General features: G+C 37.8%; 1 protein-coding gene across 1 annotated transcript in view; it reads left to right on the plus strand.

Moving 5' to 3' along the window:
* SORCS2 (sortilin related VPS10 domain containing receptor 2) overlaps positions 1–20724 on the plus strand; it is a 562610-nt gene that overhangs the window by 382990 nt on the left and 158896 nt on the right. The gene's annotated exons all lie outside the window — the stretch shown is intronic.

Raw genomic sequence — 20724 nt, forward strand, 5'->3', positions numbered from 1 at the left:
TATGAATGGCAGTGCTTTTATTCACAGAGGTATTCAATAATTCATATGCTACTTTGCATCCAATTCTAAAACTCCTCAATGATCAAATTAAAGCTTAAGAAGGTGGCTGGGTTTGTGGAACAGAGTTCTGTTCAGCATCGCAATTCTTTTATCTTTAGCCTCTCTGCTTCTTCCATCTGTCCTTATTCCTGCTTCTTCTCTTTTGTGCTGCATGCATACCTTCCAACTGTTAGCTACTGTTTTCCACTATTCATCCTCTTTTCTGTCTATGGAATCGGCATTTCTATAAAAATGCCCCCCCCCCAATTTTTTTTTTTTAATATTTATGCAACTTCAGGCTCTCTTCTTTTCTTCTGTCTCTTCTTTTCTATAGCATTCCTTGGCTGGAATGAAGAGTATCTGGAAGTTGGCATTCCCTGTAATTGTATTCAGGGTAGGAATAATACAAATTAAATTTTAAGGAATGCAGCAAAACCATTGGCACTGTTTTTCAGCTAGAGAAAAGCTGTGATGTAGTAAAAAAAAAAAAAGATTTTTCTAATCTTTGCATCTAATTTCAAAGGAGAGTTAAATCATTAATGAGCTGAGACATGAACCAGCATTAAAGAAAATGAACCACAAGAAGTGATGTTGGAAGCAGCCATGTGGGCACCTTAATGTCATAGTTTGAGGCTCAAAGGATAGCTCTTGCACCCACCACATTGGAGGGAGGTAGAAGTATAATCCCTGTTCTCTGCTTAATATATTGCCAAATACTCCCCCTTTAAAAGATCTTGATCCATCTGCTGAGTTGGACGTTCAGCCTTATATCCCCCCTTAAAGACTGTTTCTTTCCTGCTTGTAGCTTCAAGCAAAACTCCTTAACCCTACTCGCATGAATTTACAGCATGAAATAGTTCTATTAGAATCAAAAGGTAAATGATTCATTTATTTTTTTGTTATTTATTTTCTGCCCAGTAATTTGACAAATTGACTGATTTGGGTTCATAATTAAGAAATTAGCATTGTAGAAAGCTCTGACTTCAGAATTAATGAAGTAAAGACCGAAGAGTTTATTGGAGATAGTCACATGTCAGTGAACAAGCAAGTTGTGAAACATGCATGGTTTGAGGACAGTGATAAGATCTGAAAAGCATCTATGGAAAATTCAGCACTAATTTCTTTCTCAAAGCAGTGAAGTGGAGTACTTCATGGTGTTTGGTCTGTAGCGATATCCACTGAATTTAGTGCATGTACTTTTTCTCCCAGCTGCAATATTTTGAAAGAAAGGAGGGGAAGTCATCCTTACTGTAGACAATATTTCACTATGTTGAAGTGTTAATAAATATAATTTACTTCCAGTTAAACTGTAAAAGTCAGGAAGGTTCCATTCATGGATAATTTCATGCTAAAATGTATGCGCTCACTAATGCTAATCTTCTTTAAATGTGTTAAATACATAGGAAATACTCTACTATATCTCAAAGCTGTTAGAAATAATTTCAATAAGGTGCCATTGAAATTCTGTTGGGTTTTACTAGTAATCAATAGAAAAGGTTGGCAGCAACGTTGATTATGTTAGCACATTGGTTTGCTTTGTTTTTCAGCACCAGTTTCCATTTATTGAGAACACAGATCATTCAAATTTTGAACTAAAATCTAAAAACCTTGAATTGTTGACATCTCCTAAGCATTCTTGTAACTAGCAGTAAAATAATCAAGCTAAGTCTTGTCAGATTAGTGTTACCAGTTAAAATCCTTTTCAGGTGGTAATGGTGATTTGATTTGCAAAGACATTTACAAGGGAGGTTAAGCTAGTTGGAATTGGGAGCACACGTCTCTGCAGTCATTGAATGGTCAAAGGTAAGGTAAAGGGATTAAAAGAAAAGTCTTGAGAGTGAAGACAGGGATGCTGTATTTGATAAGTACAGGGGGGAAAAAAAAGCTAGAGGAGCAAAGCAAAGAGGATGATAAGAAAGATGTTTGGATGAGTATCAGCAGGACAAGATTGCATTTGTCAAGGCCAGGAAAAATGAATTTGCAGTAATAGTTTGACAGTGTAATATATTGAATAAGACTGGATAATTTGAAAGCAAAAGTCATATCTTAGAACTGATACGCACAGTGCCTGAAAAATGTAGGTGCATGAAAAAAAGATGTCTGAGTGGAAAAGTCTGGATCTGGACCTGGATAAAACAGTGCCATCTCCTAACTTAAAAGCTCTTAAATTGGGCTGAACTTAAACATGTTTTGCTTAATAAAACATACGTTTTACCAAATAAGCCTAACTCTTATTTAAAAGAAGGTTTTGTTGGTTTAAGTGTGTATACAGTAGAGATTTATAACAGATTAATAAGATCAATGTAAAATCGATTTGAGTTAAACCACTTGAATTTCTCATGATGATTAAATTACAGATGAGTCAACTACTGGAACAAGAGATTAGGGCAAAGCTTTTTCCACGAGGAGAATTTCTAGATAGTTGCCAGTTACGAAAATCAAACCTCTTACGGAGTGGCTAAATCAAACGTAGGAACTTAATGCTGTTCACTTTTCTTCTCTCGCCCGTAGCGATGGGCCCAGGGTCACTTGGCAAGTCAATGGCAGGGCTGGAAATAAACCCGAAGAATTATTACTCCCAGGCACAGGCACTAACCACCAGACGATCTTTCTTCTCATTTCCCTTTTAATGGGCTACGCTTGCATTGAGCTTTCCACCCCAGTCAACAGGGCAAAATTATTGGCTGCAGTTAGTGAAATGTACTAAAGCGTACCCCAGAGTTCATGGATGAAAACAGCTGTAAAAATGCTCAGTTTTATTATTAATATTATTTATTGTTTGCAAACATGGAAATTCAATAAAAGTCTACAGATAAAGGAGGCCCCAGCACAGGACTTAAGTTTCCCATTATTTCGTTTCTGTTCCAAAAGCAATAGGCGTTACTTAAAATATTTAGCTGAAAGGAGAAGTTGCCAACACTTTTCTGGTATTTATTCTTGGAAAAATACATTAAAATATGGAGAACTCATTATGAAAAATTCTTTAAATTATTCTGCTTCCATTCTTAGCTTCTCTTCTTCACCTCATAATTGTTGTACAGTTCTCTGCAACTAATGTAAAGCAGCATCCATTGGTGATATCAAGAGTATCTATAGTCTGGAGGAGTTTATGAAGGGTTTTCTTTCACTGCCAGATCTTTTTCACTGGTCTGAATGTCAGCTCAGTTCTCCACACTGAGGTCAGTCTCCAAGTTTGTTTTTTTTGTTTTTTTTTTTTTAGTTCATTTGTCTTCCTGTCGTTGCCTATCAATATGAGTGAACAGCAGGACTGAATTGTATTGTCAGGTACCATTAATGTACTCACTCATGTGAGCAACCCATATAAACTAAGGCCTATATCTTTCTTTTGGGGATTCTGTTAAATTAAATGTGAGCCGCCTTTGACAGCAACCATTTACACTGTGAATTAAAATAATTGAGAGTGGAGATGAAAAGCTAAGTTTGGTAGGTTGTGAAGCTTCAGACAGTCTGGCTGCACGCATTGGCAAAGACATCAAAGCATGTCCAGTAACGGATAAGACACAAGATGAAGACACTGTCTTCCTGGAGACCTTACAGTCCCAAAGTAAAGCAAATAGATCTGCGTATCTGGCAGAACCAGTCGGTGGCTGTCGGGCTGCCGCAACAGCGCTGGTGAGCTGCACCCAGGGCAGCGTTTGCACGGGATGCCAGCTGCCGACACGGTGTGCAGCGCAGCTCCTCGTGGAGAGCAGATAGCAACCCTAGGGACATCGCAGGGAAAACCTTCAGGACATTGCAGTGGTGAGGCTTGAGGGCAGCATTTCATCATGTTTAAGACCTGCAAATTATTTACCCGGCAAGAAGACCTATCCCAATGCAGTGAGTCTACGAGAGGGTGTTATCTAGTTGCAGGACAAGACACAGAGGCAGAGGGGTACAATGTTTGTTACTGATGCTTCCAAGGGCCACGAAGGTTCTGCAGTAACTGGTCATATATTTTTGAATTTGGAGTCACCAATACCTTATGGGCATGGAATGAGCGTGTGTGAAAGAATGGGATGGCTCACAAGGGGGATTAGTGCTGATACTGCTAAGAAAGGGTGAATAAATGAGCATATAGTCTAGCAACTAGCTAGCTGTGGATGAGCGAGTAGTCCAGTAGTGCCACTGAAAAAATGAGACAGGTACTTTCATATAATGCTTGGCAAGTGAAGCCATACAGAAGCATAAAATATGCAGGGCTGGTATTGCTGTCTATATTATTGTGCTAACCTTGAAAAATGTGACGAAAAATTAGTTTTGTGAGGAATTGTGGACAAGTGCATTGTTGTGCCTGGTACTAGGTAGAGCTTCTTTGTTGTTCATCATATCTACCCTGTGCTTTTTGATTTTTTTTTTAGTATCTTAATGGGCTTTGCCTTTACTATTTATTTATTTATTACCAAAGGGTTAGGAGTATAATCAACTTCAGTTGGCCAAGAAACAGCAATCTGAAAGCCTCCTGCTCCCTGGTCATTTGTGTAGTTCATGTATCTAAGCTTCTTTTACTCTGTGATACTAAATCCTAACAGAGTGAGGGGGGGAGAAAAAAAGAAAGGAAGAAAGCCTCAAAACTAAACACAAACCACAATAAACAAGTAGCAGAATCTAATAGCAAATTTCAAGCTTCTCTTGGCTGCAAATTAATTCTGCATTCTAACTTTGCTCTTTGGTTCATTAACATTCCAGGTCCTTTTGTGTTTTCTTAGGACTGCATTTAACTCTAACACGTCCCAGTTTGTTTCTGCATAACTTCATTTCAACATGACATTCCAATGGTGGGCACCACGCTCAGAGAAAAGTATCTTTTTTTTCTTTTATTTAACGCCTTAACATTTTTCTCATAAAAAGAGTTTTGCCATCAGCTTCAGTAAGGCAAGACTTCACCCTGTTTCCATTAAGAATGATGAGAAAGCATATGCCAGTACATTGGTACAATATTTCGTCTTTTTTTTTTTTTTTAATTTTAGGCATTTAAATCTTTCCAAGCTCTGTTAAAACTCTAACATTATTGTGGTACTCTCTAGTTTCAGTATAGAAACGTAACCTTTTAAATAGACTCAAGAGGGAATCCATATCAGCAGCAATACTAGACTCATTTTGCAAGACTCTTCCTGTGTCACCACCCCCCCCAGCGTCATTTCTAACTAGTAATCTAAAAATAAAATGAACAATTTTTTAAATTAAAAAATGAATATAGTTAAATTTAGTGAATGTGAAACCATCATGTATTCTTGTTAAGAAAAAGTACAAATGATGTAAATTGTCAAGCTTTGGGTTTACAAGCTGATCAGCTGCAGTAAAAGAAATCTCCTAATCCCCAGGTGCATGAGGTTTCATGCATTCCTCTGAAACATTAGACCACAGCTGGAAACAGATGAGGATGATCTGTGGCACTTAGTGTAACAATTCCCAGAAAAATATGCATTTAGCATTTGCAGCCTTGAAATGAGTACGCTTACTTAATGGTTTTCTATTTTTTCATTGGACAAACGGTATTCCAAAAATGAAACATTTGGCAGACTACTATACAAAGTGTGAGACAGAGATAATTTCTTTATCCTATAATCTAAAGCAAGAGATGCAGTATAATTGTTTCACTCTGTTCTGGTTCATGCACCTCAGTCACAAATACTTAACAGAACTGTGGTGCAACTATATCATCTTTGCAAGCTGCTCCGTGTTTTAATGTTCAGGGGTTTAGACTGAGTACTGAGCCCTTCTGCTGGGATTATGTCTGTTTTTCATATGGTGTGTAAGGTACTATGCATAAACTGTGCAGAGAGCATAACCCCTTTTCTCACCTTTCCCACTGAGTACCCTGAGTATGGAGCCATAGGTGCAGATCTCCCTCTGTCTCCAGGTATCTTCATGGCTGTGTACAGGAGGAGTGAGATGCACCTTCCACCAGGCTCTCCTGTAGCGTGGTGGACAGGCACTCTGGCTTGTATTCCTCCCACCAAATTTCAGACACTTAACTGAAATGTTAAAAGGAGCCCAGGCTCTTACCTCAATAGTGAATGAAAAGCGAAATGTAATTTTCCATGGATCATGTTTACAGTCAAAGTTGTTCTTGGGCTGCACTTCCTCTGTTGACCATAGAGATCCAGCATAAATTTTTTCCAAATTTAGGTAAGCACCTAAAATTAGGTGGATGAAGTCATGCCTCTCAGGTGCACAATGGTTAGATTTGAGTTTCTTCTACCAGAGGGAAGACACAGAACCCACATCTTCCATTCATGGTCATATATGGTAAGCTATATGACACTATGTAGGCAGTTATTGCCACGCGCTATTGGACGTGGTTTTAGGTGCGAGTCCTACCTGCTGGTGTGGAAACCAGACCTCAGGCAGAGGCATTGCTCGACCCATTCTCAGGTGCCTTCGCTTCAGAATGTGGCAGGAATTTGGACGCAACCCTATGGTCCCGTCGCAGGATCAAACCCTGTTACCATGAAAAGGAATATGTGTACTCCTAATGTGCTTAGCCTGGGACACACAGTTTAGTTATGAGTTGGGATATTTCCATTAGAATTATAATCTCTTGTCCCCAACTTTGCACTGAAGATGGCCACTTTTAATTTTTGGTTATTGTGTTGATATTTCATATGCTTAAGTAAGTCATGGTCAACTGAAAACGTCAAATTTCTGTATACATAAAAAAAGTTACTTAGGTAAGCTGAAATATCATATTCACAATCTTTTTTCCTGCTCACTGTAAGCATTGAAGAGTAAGTAAAATATCAGTTGGCAATATGTAGCCATGCCATTTTAATACTATTAAAACTTGCCATTTTTAGTAAACAATTTAACTAGTACAGGTTCTCCCAAGTTTTATTTACTTATTTATTTCTTCACCTAGAGAAGTGATGATCATGTTACTCTTACGTCTTCTGTTACTAGAAGGGCCTTGCTGTAAATCTAAGTAAAGGATGTGTTTAAGTTCCATTCTTAAGCATATGCTCTGTTAAGCATGCAGTTCAATGGCTCGCTGACTAAGGGAGTCCTAAAGCAGGAAATGAAACTTGTCTGTTCCTGCTAGTGATGCAGTTAGTCACTTATTAGTTAATAAGTATATTTCAGAATAACACAATTCTGCTATCAATAGCATAGCTTTTTTTATAGATTATGTAAATAAGGTGAGGTGAACATAGTCGATTACAACTGATACTTTTTTTTTTTAATATCACCTGAACTATATATTGTTCAAAGCCACTGTGTGATAACAGCTGTTTGGTCTGCATTCAGAAAGAAAATATGCACATAATCTGACATACATGTCTTTGGTAATAGTATTTTCAAAGACCATCTTGAGTTTAGTAAAAATCATAATAATTTAGAGCTCAGTAAAATTACACCATTAAAAAGTTCAATAAAAATTTGACTGCGACTGAAACTTGTGTTGCTGAAAATATTTATTTCTTGAGTAGGATTTCAAGGGTTATGTTTTTATTATTATTAAACATATGAAATATGTGAATAATGTTACAACTGTATTCATAGGGGGGAGGAAAAAAAATAATGGTTGATGAGGTTGAGACCCCCTAGCTATTTTACATTGCACATAGATTGAGTCAAGTAACCATTTAAAAATGTTCTTCACTTTAAATTTATAACTGTTATTTCCATTTTACCAAGGACTCTAGCAATTCATTGAGATTATTACACACATCACTTCAATTCCTGGAAAAATACTGGAAGAAGTCACTAAAAGTACCTGTAAGCCCCTGGAAAAATAAAGGTGGTGAGGGATGGTAAACATACATTTGCCAAGAACAAAATGTGTCAAACCAATTTAATGTTCATCTCTCACAAAATAACAGGCCTTATGGGTAAAGTACAGGCAGTAGATGTCATATATTCTGACTTTAGTGGAAGAAATTCTTGTAGGTGGATAGAAAACTGTTCAAAAAACTATAATAGAAGAGTGTTATTAACGTTTTACTGTCAAAAGGAAGCATGCATCAAGAATGTGTGTATTAAACCCATAGATGACGCAAACCTGAGAAGTACTTTAAGTACTTGGGGGAAAAATGTGAAGAAAAAGATCAGGGAAAAAAGTTATAGTGCAACTTAATAGGGAGAGGTACATGGAAAATGTAATAATGTTACAACAAGATAGAGAATACCACTGTTTTGTTGAAGTTTAAAATAAATTGAGGTTGAATAAAAAGCCTGACAGATCATTAAGTTTGCAATTTTTTTTTTTGATGACTGCATTTAAAAAAACCCTGATATGCAGTATCCATTTTAGCAGTTAAGATGTGATGTTTTTGTCTAATCATCTGGGTGAAAGAGTCCATTCAAATAAAAAGGGAAATAATTCCTGTTTTCAAAAATTTACATAAAGTTTGCAAATCTTTTACATAAAACTTCAAAGCTATTTTACATCACTATTGCCTAAAGCCTCCAATTTCAACACTGCAGCTGGTAGTTCCCCACGGCCATACGCCTTTCTTGTACTAAGTGATATTTTACCATTTAAGTGGGGAAAATATATGTTACTTGATCATTTGAAAATAACAGAATAGAAGTTCTGTAATGGGGCAATTTTCATTTCTGTGTGACAATGAGAAAGCAAATATTCTTGTTAAAAATAGTTTGGCATTACACTTGAATGTTGTTCTTAAAAAAGATGTTATCTACTTTTTCTTTTTTGTCTTTATACCATGGACTGCTTCTGATAGAAGTATATTAACATCACTGTATTTGTGTATGTATATATGTTAATTATATCCGAGGGCCTCACAGCTTGTCAAAGTCTATCCTCAAACCCTCCTCTATGAAGCTATTGTTACATTAAGAAAATTATTTACTTGTATTCATGAGAGAAATATGAAGGGACTGGAATTCGATCCCAATTGCCCTAATAACATTATATTAACCTCATCAAAGAAATTCTGTTAAGTCTGGGAACACTGTGGGCTTAAGTAAAGTATTGATGAACAGTTCCTTTTCACTGTATTTCAGTATTTCAAAATTATGTTTAAATGAAATCTTAGCAAAATAAACGTTTCCAAAATTTGCTTTACTTTGCAACTATAAGGAGTATTTTTCACATAAATTTGCTGGTCAGTTACCATGTTAACATTTAATTTGTGTTTCTAGTCAATGCATTTTAATATTAATCCCATTAATATCTGTTTTTACCATCTTTTTCTTAGTAAAATTGTTTTATCTTCACCGAAATCATTGTATTTTCTTTAATACGATGAACATTGAATGTGCTCTTGGCATGAATTAATTTTTAATAAAACATTACTAAGTCAGTTCTCTGTGGATTTATGTCCCCTAAAAGTCAAGCCTCTTCCAGCAAGGACTTTTTGATAGATCCCAGCATTTGAATATATTGTAACATTTTCAACTTTATTCATAACAAGAAGAAAGGAAACATTTTTGGTTAATCACACTGTAGGTTTTTTTTTCCTTTGATACATGTACAAGATAGTGTAAAACTTGTATTGTTAGATGAACTGATTCTTTAAGGTATGGTGAAGTCTGGGTTATTCTAATTTCCTTGCAGGGAAAAACAGCTGCAAATTAGCCCTATTTATCCAGCTGTCAGAATGCCTGTGTTGTGCTTGACTTTTTTTTGCATGCATGTTCATTTTCATAAACTGATTCACTATTCAACTGATTGATGAACTACCTTGGTAGTTTTTGCATTGATGGTTAAAAGAACTAAGCTACAGAATTGCCGTGGCCCAGGTATGGAAATAAGAATTCTTCGAACGTAACGCCGTAGCTTGGTGGCCCTTGTAAACCTATAGACTTAGCCTAGGGAGGGTGTAGAACAACCAGAAGGCTTCTGCTTAGTCTGAGACTTACGAAGGAGATAGCAGGAATATATTGGTGGTTGATTTAATATCTTAAATGATCAGCCTTAAATGGTAAGTTGTGTGTGCACTGAGTTTACGAAATAACTCTGTGAAACAGCTGTACTTTCCTGTTCTCACTGGGGTGTGTAGGTGCTTGATGAAAAAGAGTATATCTGGGGATGTTTTTTGTTGCCCTGACTATAGAGTTGGGAAGAAACAGACAGCCTTTTGGGCCTTTCTGTCTGAAACAGAAGCAGCCAACTTCAAAGGGGAGCATGGTTGCTCAGGGGTTAGCTAGACCAGTTAGACCATGTGGGGGAAAAAGGTAGTTCAGTACCTGCGGGCTCGAATGGAAGAGGAGAAGTTTCCTCCCCAGTGAGGAGGAGATCAAGGCCACAGCAATTTAAACCATCCTTTTAAAAGAAAAGGACTGCTATGCTAATTGTTCTGGGCAAGTTTAGGAAAGTGTAACGGTTATATCTGCTCACAGGTACTCATCATTTATACCAGAGACATTTTGTTGACCTCCAGTGGGTTACTGGATTCAATAAAGTCAACGATTTTTCCCATTTAGTGAAAGCTGGAATTAGCACTGTATAACCTCTTGTAGCCGACCTCTTGTGTGTAGCTTTTCTGTTAGATAAGAGTGTAAGGTCCTCTAGTGGAAAGCTTCTCTTGTATCGTTGTGTGCATCTGCAGTTCTGTTTGAATATAAAGTGGTTGTGGGTCTTGCAGATGTTTGCTTAAAACTTACAGAAAAATTAGATTGCTCTGCTCTTTCAGATGCCTTTATATTAAAGACTGTAGTGAGAAAATTAGTTACAAAACCACTTGGTCAGGGTCTACTCTAATACTTTAAGGCAGGCAAGAGCTACTTATGCAACCTGATTTATTTTCACGGTATTTGGAGAGACTAAGGCCCAAGTTCAACAATAGCACCTAATCATCAGCTCAACATCAACTTTGTTAGCAGTTCCCTTGGGTTAAATGGGACTACTCCCATCCTTTCAGCTGGGGCTCTAACTGTGCTGTGTGGCGTTAGACGGGACATACATTGTGATTTGCTGGCTTTACTGATTGATACTTAAGCTTGTCCAAGATTTTTTTTTTTTCCCCCAAAGAACTGTGCTTTATTAATGAAAAGGTATTAAATTCAGCATTTTCAAGGAGCTGTGGCAAAGCAGAGGACAGAACGTGCCTATATTGCCATATATGCATTACTGTTTTCTGCAGAATAGATGTAGTACCTTCGCCCATGGAGACAACTTTGAGCTCAGTTTTGGGCCTTTCTCCCTGCACTGAGAAGTGTTTGCTTTTGTGTGATATTTAAAGAAAAGCGCACTTCTGTGACATTGCTCACTTTGGTCATGTGTTGAAGATGTTTGCAATTTAAGCCATTAATTTAAGAGAAAACTTGTATTTATTTTGATTAAATTGAAACTAAAGGTTTTTAGAATAGACTTCAAAGAGAAATAGATAAAACAGCCTGAAGAACTTATATTTAGCTATGCAGTTTCTAAATCCAGGCCAATTATATCTCATGCATATGTGGCCACTTCGGAGAAGCTTGTCAGCTTCTTGGTTCAAAGGTGCTGACGGTTTCTACTGTGGTACAGTTTGAATAAGCATGCAAACGTACAGCAAGTATAAACCAAGATAACCTTTCATTAACACTAACAGCCAATTGATCAGGTCAAGTGACAGTGGAGGCCACTCAGGGCTAAACCAAAGTCTGAAGGGAATTCTTATTACTTTCTTTGTATTCGTTTCCATTGCTTCTAAATCTCAGCAGTATATGAGGTGGAACACCCATAGATATCTCCTCATAATATGATTCTGTGACCATCTGTATTACTAATTACTGGTATATTTTGTAAGCATCTTTGGTAACTAATTATTGATGCTTTGTAACTCACAATATATGAATTTTTTTAATGTTCAGGCTTTGCTTGTTGAACATGATCATTTCTTTGTGTGTATGGGTGTATTGAATCAGGTATTTTCAAGTATGTAAAGCCCATTAGGAAAATAATATAGTTTTTGTTCCTGAGGTTTATCTAAGGAATAAGTAAGCATTCCTGTAGCAATATTTTTAGGCACGTAGGGTAAGTTTTCTTTTATTTAAAAAAACAAAAACAAAACAAAACTGTCAACTATAATAATATCAAAGGACCACATAGCATGTGTGTGAAACTCTATCAGATACCCACTCTATAGGAAGAACTCTCTGACTTTGAGGACCCTATAAATACCTGGTCTCCATAACTGTAAATGAATGAACTGTCATTAATTGTGAAACACATCATAATAGCAGGATTGCTAAGAAAGCAATTAAACAAGCTACCATATATTGCAGTATTTGTATTTATTGAATTCAGTGTAAGAGTATACTATAATAACCAGTTAACCAGACACTTGAGGCTTTCTTTTTCCGCTCATTTGAAGTAACACTTCTGTAGCTGTTGTAGCAGCCTTCTGAGTGGGAATAGGGCCAGGCCTAGAAAGGATGCACGTTCCTTAAGAACCAAGCTCTAGCACCAAGTATTAGGTTCCTTTTCCTTGGAGTAGAGGCCGTAAGGCTGGTAGGTGCACAACAAGAAGAACAGGGAAATAGGAAGAGCAATGTGTTTCAAGTGAAATATAGAGTGTGCTGGGCAGGAGAGCTGTTGAAATTACATGTTCGCTTTTCAGTTCTTTTGGACAGTTGAGTAAGAAAATGGTGAGGAAAATAAGTCCTAAATCAAACAGTGGTCTTCTAACTGTAGTTTGGAGGCATTTTCTGAAGACAGTGAACTTCTATGTTGTTAGTAGAATGTTTGCCCAGGAAATTGGAGAGCCCACTTCGGTGCTCTGTTCAGCACTGCAGTGCTCTGACTCTGCACTCCTGCTGAAACTGGGCTGTCGCAGGGGATGAGACGCGAGAGAAAGGTGATGAGGGGGGAGAGAAAGCGCAAAAATGGTTTGAATCCATATAACTCTGCTTCTATATTAAGCAAAGACTTTTTAATATAAAATGCAAGAGCGGTTGGAAGCAGGGATGCAAGGCCTTGGAAGCCCTGTTATGTGAGAGCTGTACCCGCAGGGTTGCACAGACCGCTGCGGGCTCTGGGTCTGTGCCTGGCCGAAGGGAGCTTGGCTTCATTTCAGATGAGCCCTGCGGATGCAGTGGGAGAGGCGGGGAGCCTTCCTCCCCGCTCCCTCCCTCCCCAAAGGCAACCTGACAGTTGCAGCTACTTCGATAGGATACATGAATTTGAACCCTTTGAGATAGAGAAAGAAGTTGAACTTCGATCTCCTACTCCATCGCAACTGCAGTTTCTGCAGGATTTTATATGAATGGTATGTGTTAGAGGTACTTCGAGAGCATCTACCAGACTGAGGCTCTTAGGGCACATAGAAAACATTATAGTTTTTTGGAAAGTGGTTGGCCTTAGTTGCCAAGCAAGCAAAGCTTGGCAAAGCTTTATTCAGCAAAGCCTGGGTGGAAAGGGCAAACATAATATCATCTTTAAAACAAGGGAAGGAGGAAGAATCCTGGAGTTACAAGACTACGTATTTAACTCATTTTTCAGAAAAGCTTTGGAACAAATAATAAAAAAAATTTTTTGTAAGCAGCCAGAAGATTACAAGGATCTGTAACAAATCAAGAAATTAAGATTAATCAAGAAAACTGTGTCATATGAGTTTAATTCTCTTTTCTGACAGCTTAACAGTTCTGGTGGATAGAGGAGAAGTAGTAGATGTCTCTATACATATACATTAGAAAATCTGTCAAAGTGGACAGATATATCAAATGGGACTCTTCGGGAACCTGACTTCAGTCCAGTTATTATGCTAGATTTTCTTTAAATACTTTGGATGAAGGATAGGAACTATGCTCATTCAATTTTCAGGTGACAACATCGGAACATGTATGACGATCTTTGGAAGGCAAGGTTAAATTCTATGACTATAAAATCATTCTAGTCACTCCATTTTATTTTTGTCATAGTTTTTCAGAAATAAACAGGCTGCTGCTTAGGAAGGACAGACAACATTCTATATTCAGACAGGAATAATTAACTGTACAAACACAGGGTGGGTAATGACTTGTTAGGCATAAGCAATACAGGAAAAAAAATGTGGGTTAATAGTCAATCTCAGCTTGAACTTGGGTAAACAATATCATATCAGTGATGTCAAACACCATCTGGAGTTTGTGAAAGGAACATTGTGTTATATATCAGGAGAAATTCTGCAGTCTCCTTGAGGCTAGTAAGGTCTCAGACAGAGTAGTATGTCCATTTTGGGGTGGTTTATCTCAAAAGGGATATGGACCAATTAAAGAGAGTTCAGAGAAGAGTGATGAGAATGCTCAGAGGTCTGTAAAACGTGACTGACAAGAAAAGGTTGAAAGAACTGGAGTATTTGAATACAGGAAAGATAAGACTAAGGCAAGTCATGATAACAGCTTTCAAATACATAAAAGGCTGTTGCAAAGAGGTAGAGAATAAATTCATGGTCTTTCACAGGGAGAGCAAGTAGAAGCAGGCTTGAATTACAGCAAGGAAGATTTAGGTTATACATCTGGAAAAAATCCTTTCAACAGTAAGGATGGAGACGTTTTTGAACAGGTAGCCAAGGGAGAATGTGAGGTTTCCATTATTTGAGGTATAAGAGCAAGTATCTGAGCTTGGTATTGGGGGAATGCAGCAGGCGCCTGGGGAGCTCTGACTTAGTGTAATAAACATCAGGTAAAGCACTCTGTTGCCTTTTTTTTTTTTTTTGGATTATTGGAGACAACGGGTTCATAATTGCATGTTTGTTGTATGATACAGCTATCTGAAAAGCCTAGGATGTAGCTCAGTTAAATGTGTATTGAATCCAATAGAGGAGTGTAACTTGTTCCCTTGCTCTTTCATTCTTCTGGGCAAGGGGATTTCTATCTGTTAGTCTTTCAGAGGTGAAGCTGGGAATTGGTCCGAACTGCTTTCCTCCTAAAATGCTGGTTCAGCACCAGGGCTGCTCAGTGGCCATTTGCACTGGAGAGCTGTCGTCCCGAACTGGTGCATCTCCATGGCACTGCAGGCCAGATGCTTCCTGGCCAGCGCTCACCATGGACTTTGATTTTTGCAAAACCTGAGAGCAGACGTCTTGCAAATTCCAGCCGTGCTCCATTTTTGTTTCTGTGCCTCGTAGCTTCTTTAGTGGGCACCGAGCTGCTTTTTTTCTCTGGCTTGTGTAATTCTGGTTGGGATCGTATCAAAAGATACTCTTAAATGTCGGATCCAAAGCCACTTCTCTGCTCGGGCCTGCTTTTGTTGGGAAAATAGATCCCTTTTGGTTTTGTTTCTAAACAGCAAAGGGCTTCACTTCAGGTCAGACTGTTTATCTGAGAGGCACTTCAGTGATAAAAAGAAGAATGCAGTATTTATCTTGCAGTCACAGCAACATCCGGCGAATAATGCAGCCGTCTCCCTGGGCTCCTGTGTCTGAGAGACAAACAAACTGGCTATAGAGAGCAGTTCATGTTGCTATAGACTCTCCATTTAAGCATTGCATATTGAAGGATATCTATATGGCCTCTTTTTTGCTTGTTTTCCTCCCTCAGGAGGAAAACAAACCCAGCTATTTTGCAGTCACAAAGGTTCTCATTCCCCACGGGTGGAAGAGCCCTCATCTTTCTCTTCGTTCAGGGGGAAAAAGGATTTTCAGAGCTTGCAATTGGGTGCAAAAATCAATAGTTCCTATGTTGTTAAAGCAGTTCAGAACAGGAGCTTCAGCATATTTGTAAAACAGCTTAGCGCAGTGAATATAAACAAAGCATCGCAACAAGAAAACCTGACTAATTCCAGTATTTAGCCAGATTATTCACTATTAGCTTATTTAAATATTAGTATAGATCCAAAATATAAATTTTGATGCCTTTTCAATCCATCACAGGCTTAAGTTTTAAACCAAAAATGAATTTCTCACACTTCTTATCTTCTAAATACTTACTTTCCTCAAAATTCAATTTGTCACTAGCTTAGCTAATGCTGTCTGCGTTGTAAGCTCTGACAGGTAAGAATTGCTTGTGCAACCTGGACTGTTCAGAAACGCCACCAAGGCAAGAAGGCTGATGGGGGCCGCTTCACTGAGTTTCTGATTTTGAACTGATCTGCACTCTGTAGCTGAACCTCTACTGCAATATCATCCAGTGGTGACATGTAAAGGTACTAGAAATAGTCTAGGATAAACACATCCAGTCTTTTGGTATATATAAGCTTTCTTTGCTCAGGAAGGCTTGGGTGATGAGTGGGAAAATGTTGTGTAGTTAACACTTGCTCTTTTACTTAACTTGGCCTGTCGGTGTTTTCAGAATATATGACACACTTCGATTCCTTGAGGTTGCTATTCATCTGAGACCTAGTGACCATCAGTGACTTGCTTTAGTTTTTCTAAATTCCGAAATAAATTTTGCTTTTAAAGATCTTTTCAATATATAGTCTTAATGCTTAGGATTTTTCATTGCTATGCGAAACCTGTTTAATTCTGAGAGCTTCCATTCATTTAATAATGAGATCTGGGATTATGCCATGCTGGGTCAATAACCTTTAACGTAAATATATTTCACGTTTCATTTATGATAAACCTCATTTAAAAAGTAAAGTTGGAATGTATGTAATCGGTGAGAGACTGAGTTCGAAGCTCTTTGTCTGCAGACAGAACTGAAATGTGAATCCTGAGCTGCCATATGGCAGGCGAGTGCCCTAATCTCCGTGTACTGGGTGTCCTGTCTTGGTGCAGCTCTTACCTTGGGGAAGATCTTGAGTAGTCAGATATGTAATGAAAAGCATTGTGCCTAGCATTAATTCAGTGTCATATCTTGGTAGTGATGAACTTTACATTTATACTATATTTTACTACAGTTCATGAAAAGTTTGTAACATTTCTGTTTATGTGTCTGTCAGATTATTTACTGACCCGAATAGGCAGTTGCGCCTATGAAGATCCATTGAAAGCAGTTGGTTTGACATGTCAATAAGGATGAGGTTGAGTATTGTGTCTTTAACTAAGTATAATAAGCATTATTTAACATATGAAGCTGTATTTGTGGTGATGACAAACTTCTGAGCAATTCAGGTTGACTTTGAGATCCCAGATTGAGTTTGGAGTAGAGGAGAAGTAAAAAGGAATGCAACTCTTTGATAGAGAGAATGTATTGTTATGAAATTTTGCAGTCATATTTATAACGAGAATTTCACTAAATACCTCTAATTCACAAGTGGAAATGTTCTTCCCTTGTTCAGACAGGCTTATCCTACATTAAGGGCAAATCTCTTTATCCTATCACAGATTTTTTTTTTTTTTCCTGTGGTAGCAAGGTGTTACCAATCACCTATGTGATACTGTGACATCAGTTTTTGTTTGTTTTTCTGGAGAAGCAATATATTTGCAGTAGGAGATCCATTTTGTGTATTGTCTTCAAGGTTAAGCCTTGAGATATCCTCCTCTTAATGAAAAAACTTTGACTTGTTAGATCTCATCATTGCTTAGGTTCTGAGGAAGTTGTGTTAAAATTCGGTTGTGTTAATAAAGGTGAATCTCTAAAATGGCATCTTTTTTGGTTCTGACTTTAAAGGATTAGAGGTGACTTAGGGTGTTGTTAGAAGTGGATTTCACTGAAAGCTTTGAAGAAAATTCTGGACTACTATTCAAAGAAGATACAAAGCTGTAATTCTTTCTTTGATGAAGTCCACCACTGTGAGATTTGACACTTGAGTCCCCATTGTATTCTGTACACGCATGACAGATTTCTGATAAAAGTATGTGCTGCTCTCTCATCTGGCTTTGTGTGTGTTTATGTGTGGATATTTTGGAAGGTATGTAACTCTATCCATTCTTGCTCTCTACCCTGTTCTCAGGGTAGATAATAGAAAATCTTCTAAAAGTTTTATTGTATAAATTCAATTGCACATAAAGAAGAGCATAGCAGCTCATTACTACAGAAGAAAAAAATTCTTTTTAATTGGCAATAGCATTGAGAAATATGTGTGCCTATGTTTTTTGGAGAATTTTATGAAGTTGTGTAGTGTTTAATGTAGTGTTTCCTCTCCTTTTTAATACTTTTTAATAAAAATGCAGAATTAAGTTTTGAATACTTGGTATGTGCCAGTTAAACACAAAAATTAGCTAAATCTAATTTGATAGGATTTTTGATAATAACATCTAGGAAAATTTTCTCTGGATTGGATAACAACGGATTAATACTCTTATCCTGAGTTTGCCCTACATGCCTAAAATTACTGGTGAGAAGATATAATCTCTCCAACCTGAAAAATTTCTACTGAGACTTGTGCTGCTTCTTGCTTTTAAAAAATGAGTAACAAAATAAAAAAGGCAGGGTTCTGAAATGAGCATATCCGATATGATCCTATATGACGTGTAGTCAACAAAAATGCCAGGGTGTAGTCTTGTGCTTATGGTTTGTTTTGACATTTTCTTCTGTCAAACATATTGGCAGGTATTTTATTTCTTTAACAACTCTTTGCTCCTGACCCAGGGTACAGCTTCAGTTAAAAGGGGTATGTTGGAGAGGAATCAAAGCAGCTACGATTCCTTGTGGGCAAGAGAGTGTCACCACTTGAATGACATCATGTTTGCAGAATGTGGGATTTGGGGAGTCTGGGTGTGTGATGATGATGGACTGTCTATTACTCCTTAGAACTTGCGCTGGATTCAAGGCGCATGATGTTGAACACTGATGATCTTGACTGCTGGGTTAGAACAGGAAGATTTAGTGCTGCTGCTGGGTGGATATTTTTCACGCTTAAGTGGCTGGTGGGTTTTCCGCTGGGCATTTGGTAAGGCAGAATCACAGAGAGTAAGGGAGGAGGCAGATGGGGTTTGCAGGAGGCTCCCGACCCTGAGCATAGCCAAATCATTTGTCAGAGAAATATGAACGGATTAGGCAACTGGGCAGTGAGTGAGTAACAGCTGTTGGGTTGTGAGGCTTTAGCAGCTGCCGAGAGGAGGAGCGTTGGTGGAGGTACAGTGCGTCTACTCTGAACATCCAGCAGTTCAGAATGCAGTTCTGCTTTAGTCCTGGCAGGTTAACAATAAATTTGCAGTGTATTTTTTTTCAAGTGTTTTTTTTGTGTCCTTATCTGGGTCTCTGGGTCTCTGAGGTGTCCATCCTCACAGTGTCTCTCATGGTGGCAGTTATTCATCCTTGTGATGACTTCTCAGGCTTTTAAGTAATACCAGTGTATTAAAACTTTGACATTTAATCTTGGCAATTAAATAAGAGGCAGTACCCCGATATTTCCTCCTGCTCCACACTGACTGCACTCATTCCTTTTTCCTTTGCGCCAGGGAAAGGCTTGCATATCTTCGTTCTATTGGTGGCCTAGCTCAGAAAGCAGGGTAAGAGGACACATGGACTGAATGCCTCCAAATCTTTCAACTGTACAGGCAATACTCTCAAATGAGTAAAAATCACTAGAAACCTCCATTACTATTCAGTGGACTTAGGAATTAGAGTTCAGTTACCTGTGGTTAACCTTGCAGTTGATGAGTTCATGCAGAGCTGGAATGTTTTGCAGCATTATGTAGCTAAGTCCAGATAGTTACAAATTAGGTAACTTTTTCTGCTAGAAAGCTGCATGTTTGGCGTAGGTTTTTGGGGGGGGAGGGTGACTTTTAAAACACTTATTTTTCAAATACTGCAATCTCATTAGTTTATCAAAAGGAATATCAAGATATGACATGATTATGATTTATGAGTACGATAATGGCAGGCAGTTTTCAAGAAAACCCTAAGCCAGACAATTTAAACTTCATACTGCATGCAAATTTTAATTGTGGCTTTACCTCCTGAGGTTTCTGGCTTGAAACTGCTGCATTTTTGTATAACGCAAAATGTGCTGTAAGCAAATACCAGTTGAATTTGAGAATAATAAGGAGCATTCCACAGCCATTACTGCATTGATTTCAGACTAGGTGTTCTAATGATCCCTTCTGACTTAGAAATCTATGAATCAATGATTCTCAAGTTCCAAGAAAAAAAACCTCTGGCAAAAATAAGCCAAAGTTGACCTCTCAAATGCCTATTAAAAATAAATTGGCGAAGTTGGACAAAAAAAAAATGGAAACCAAGTTTCATTTGCATACTGAAAACTTTTCTTCAGTAGATCTGGAAAAATGTAGGAATTGAAGATCATAAACTTTTCATGAGATCTTGGCAGTTACATCTGGCTTGTCTATGCTGCTATATCACAAACAGAATAGGCTACTGCCACATAATCTTTGTTACAGTAAATGGAGCAGTCTGTGTTACTATTAATGAACTCTATTCCAAGCTTTGTCCGGTTATTTTAGAACTGACTAAACATTTCATTTTTGATTTTAAAGGTGAACTATCCCTTATTTCTCATTTGTTTTGTACCAGACTTGACCAGTTCTTATTCAAACAGATGGCTGCAGATTTGCCAAAATTCTCTCTTTTGAAAATGATATTCTTCTGAATCTTTTCTGATAGTATTAAGGCTTGATCCTTTAATGGCATGGCTGTTACTGTCATTGCTAGATGTTGCAGGTGTGTTGTTGGAGGCGTGTTGTTCCTTAGAGGTTTAACTTTTTTTTCCCCTCCTTCCTTATTCATGCAAAGATTTTACCAACTTTTGGGGACAATATTGCATGAGTTGCAGCTGCTAGAACATGCCTGATGATCCATCAAGTTTTGGCTTGTTTCTGCCAATCATTGATGTTTCTTAGTATTGATTACTCTAAATAGAAATGTTTCTCCTGCTAACTATTTTGTTGTAATTATGCTGTTATTCATTAGTAACCTGCTAATTCGTGAGCAGTATTGAACATATTGAAAACCAGTCATCTATCCTGTTAT

This window comes from Apteryx mantelli, chromosome 5, assembly GCF_036417845.1.
Source record: "Apteryx mantelli isolate bAptMan1 chromosome 5, bAptMan1.hap1, whole genome shotgun sequence".
NCBI lineage: Eukaryota > Metazoa > Chordata > Aves > Apterygiformes > Apterygidae > Apteryx > Apteryx mantelli.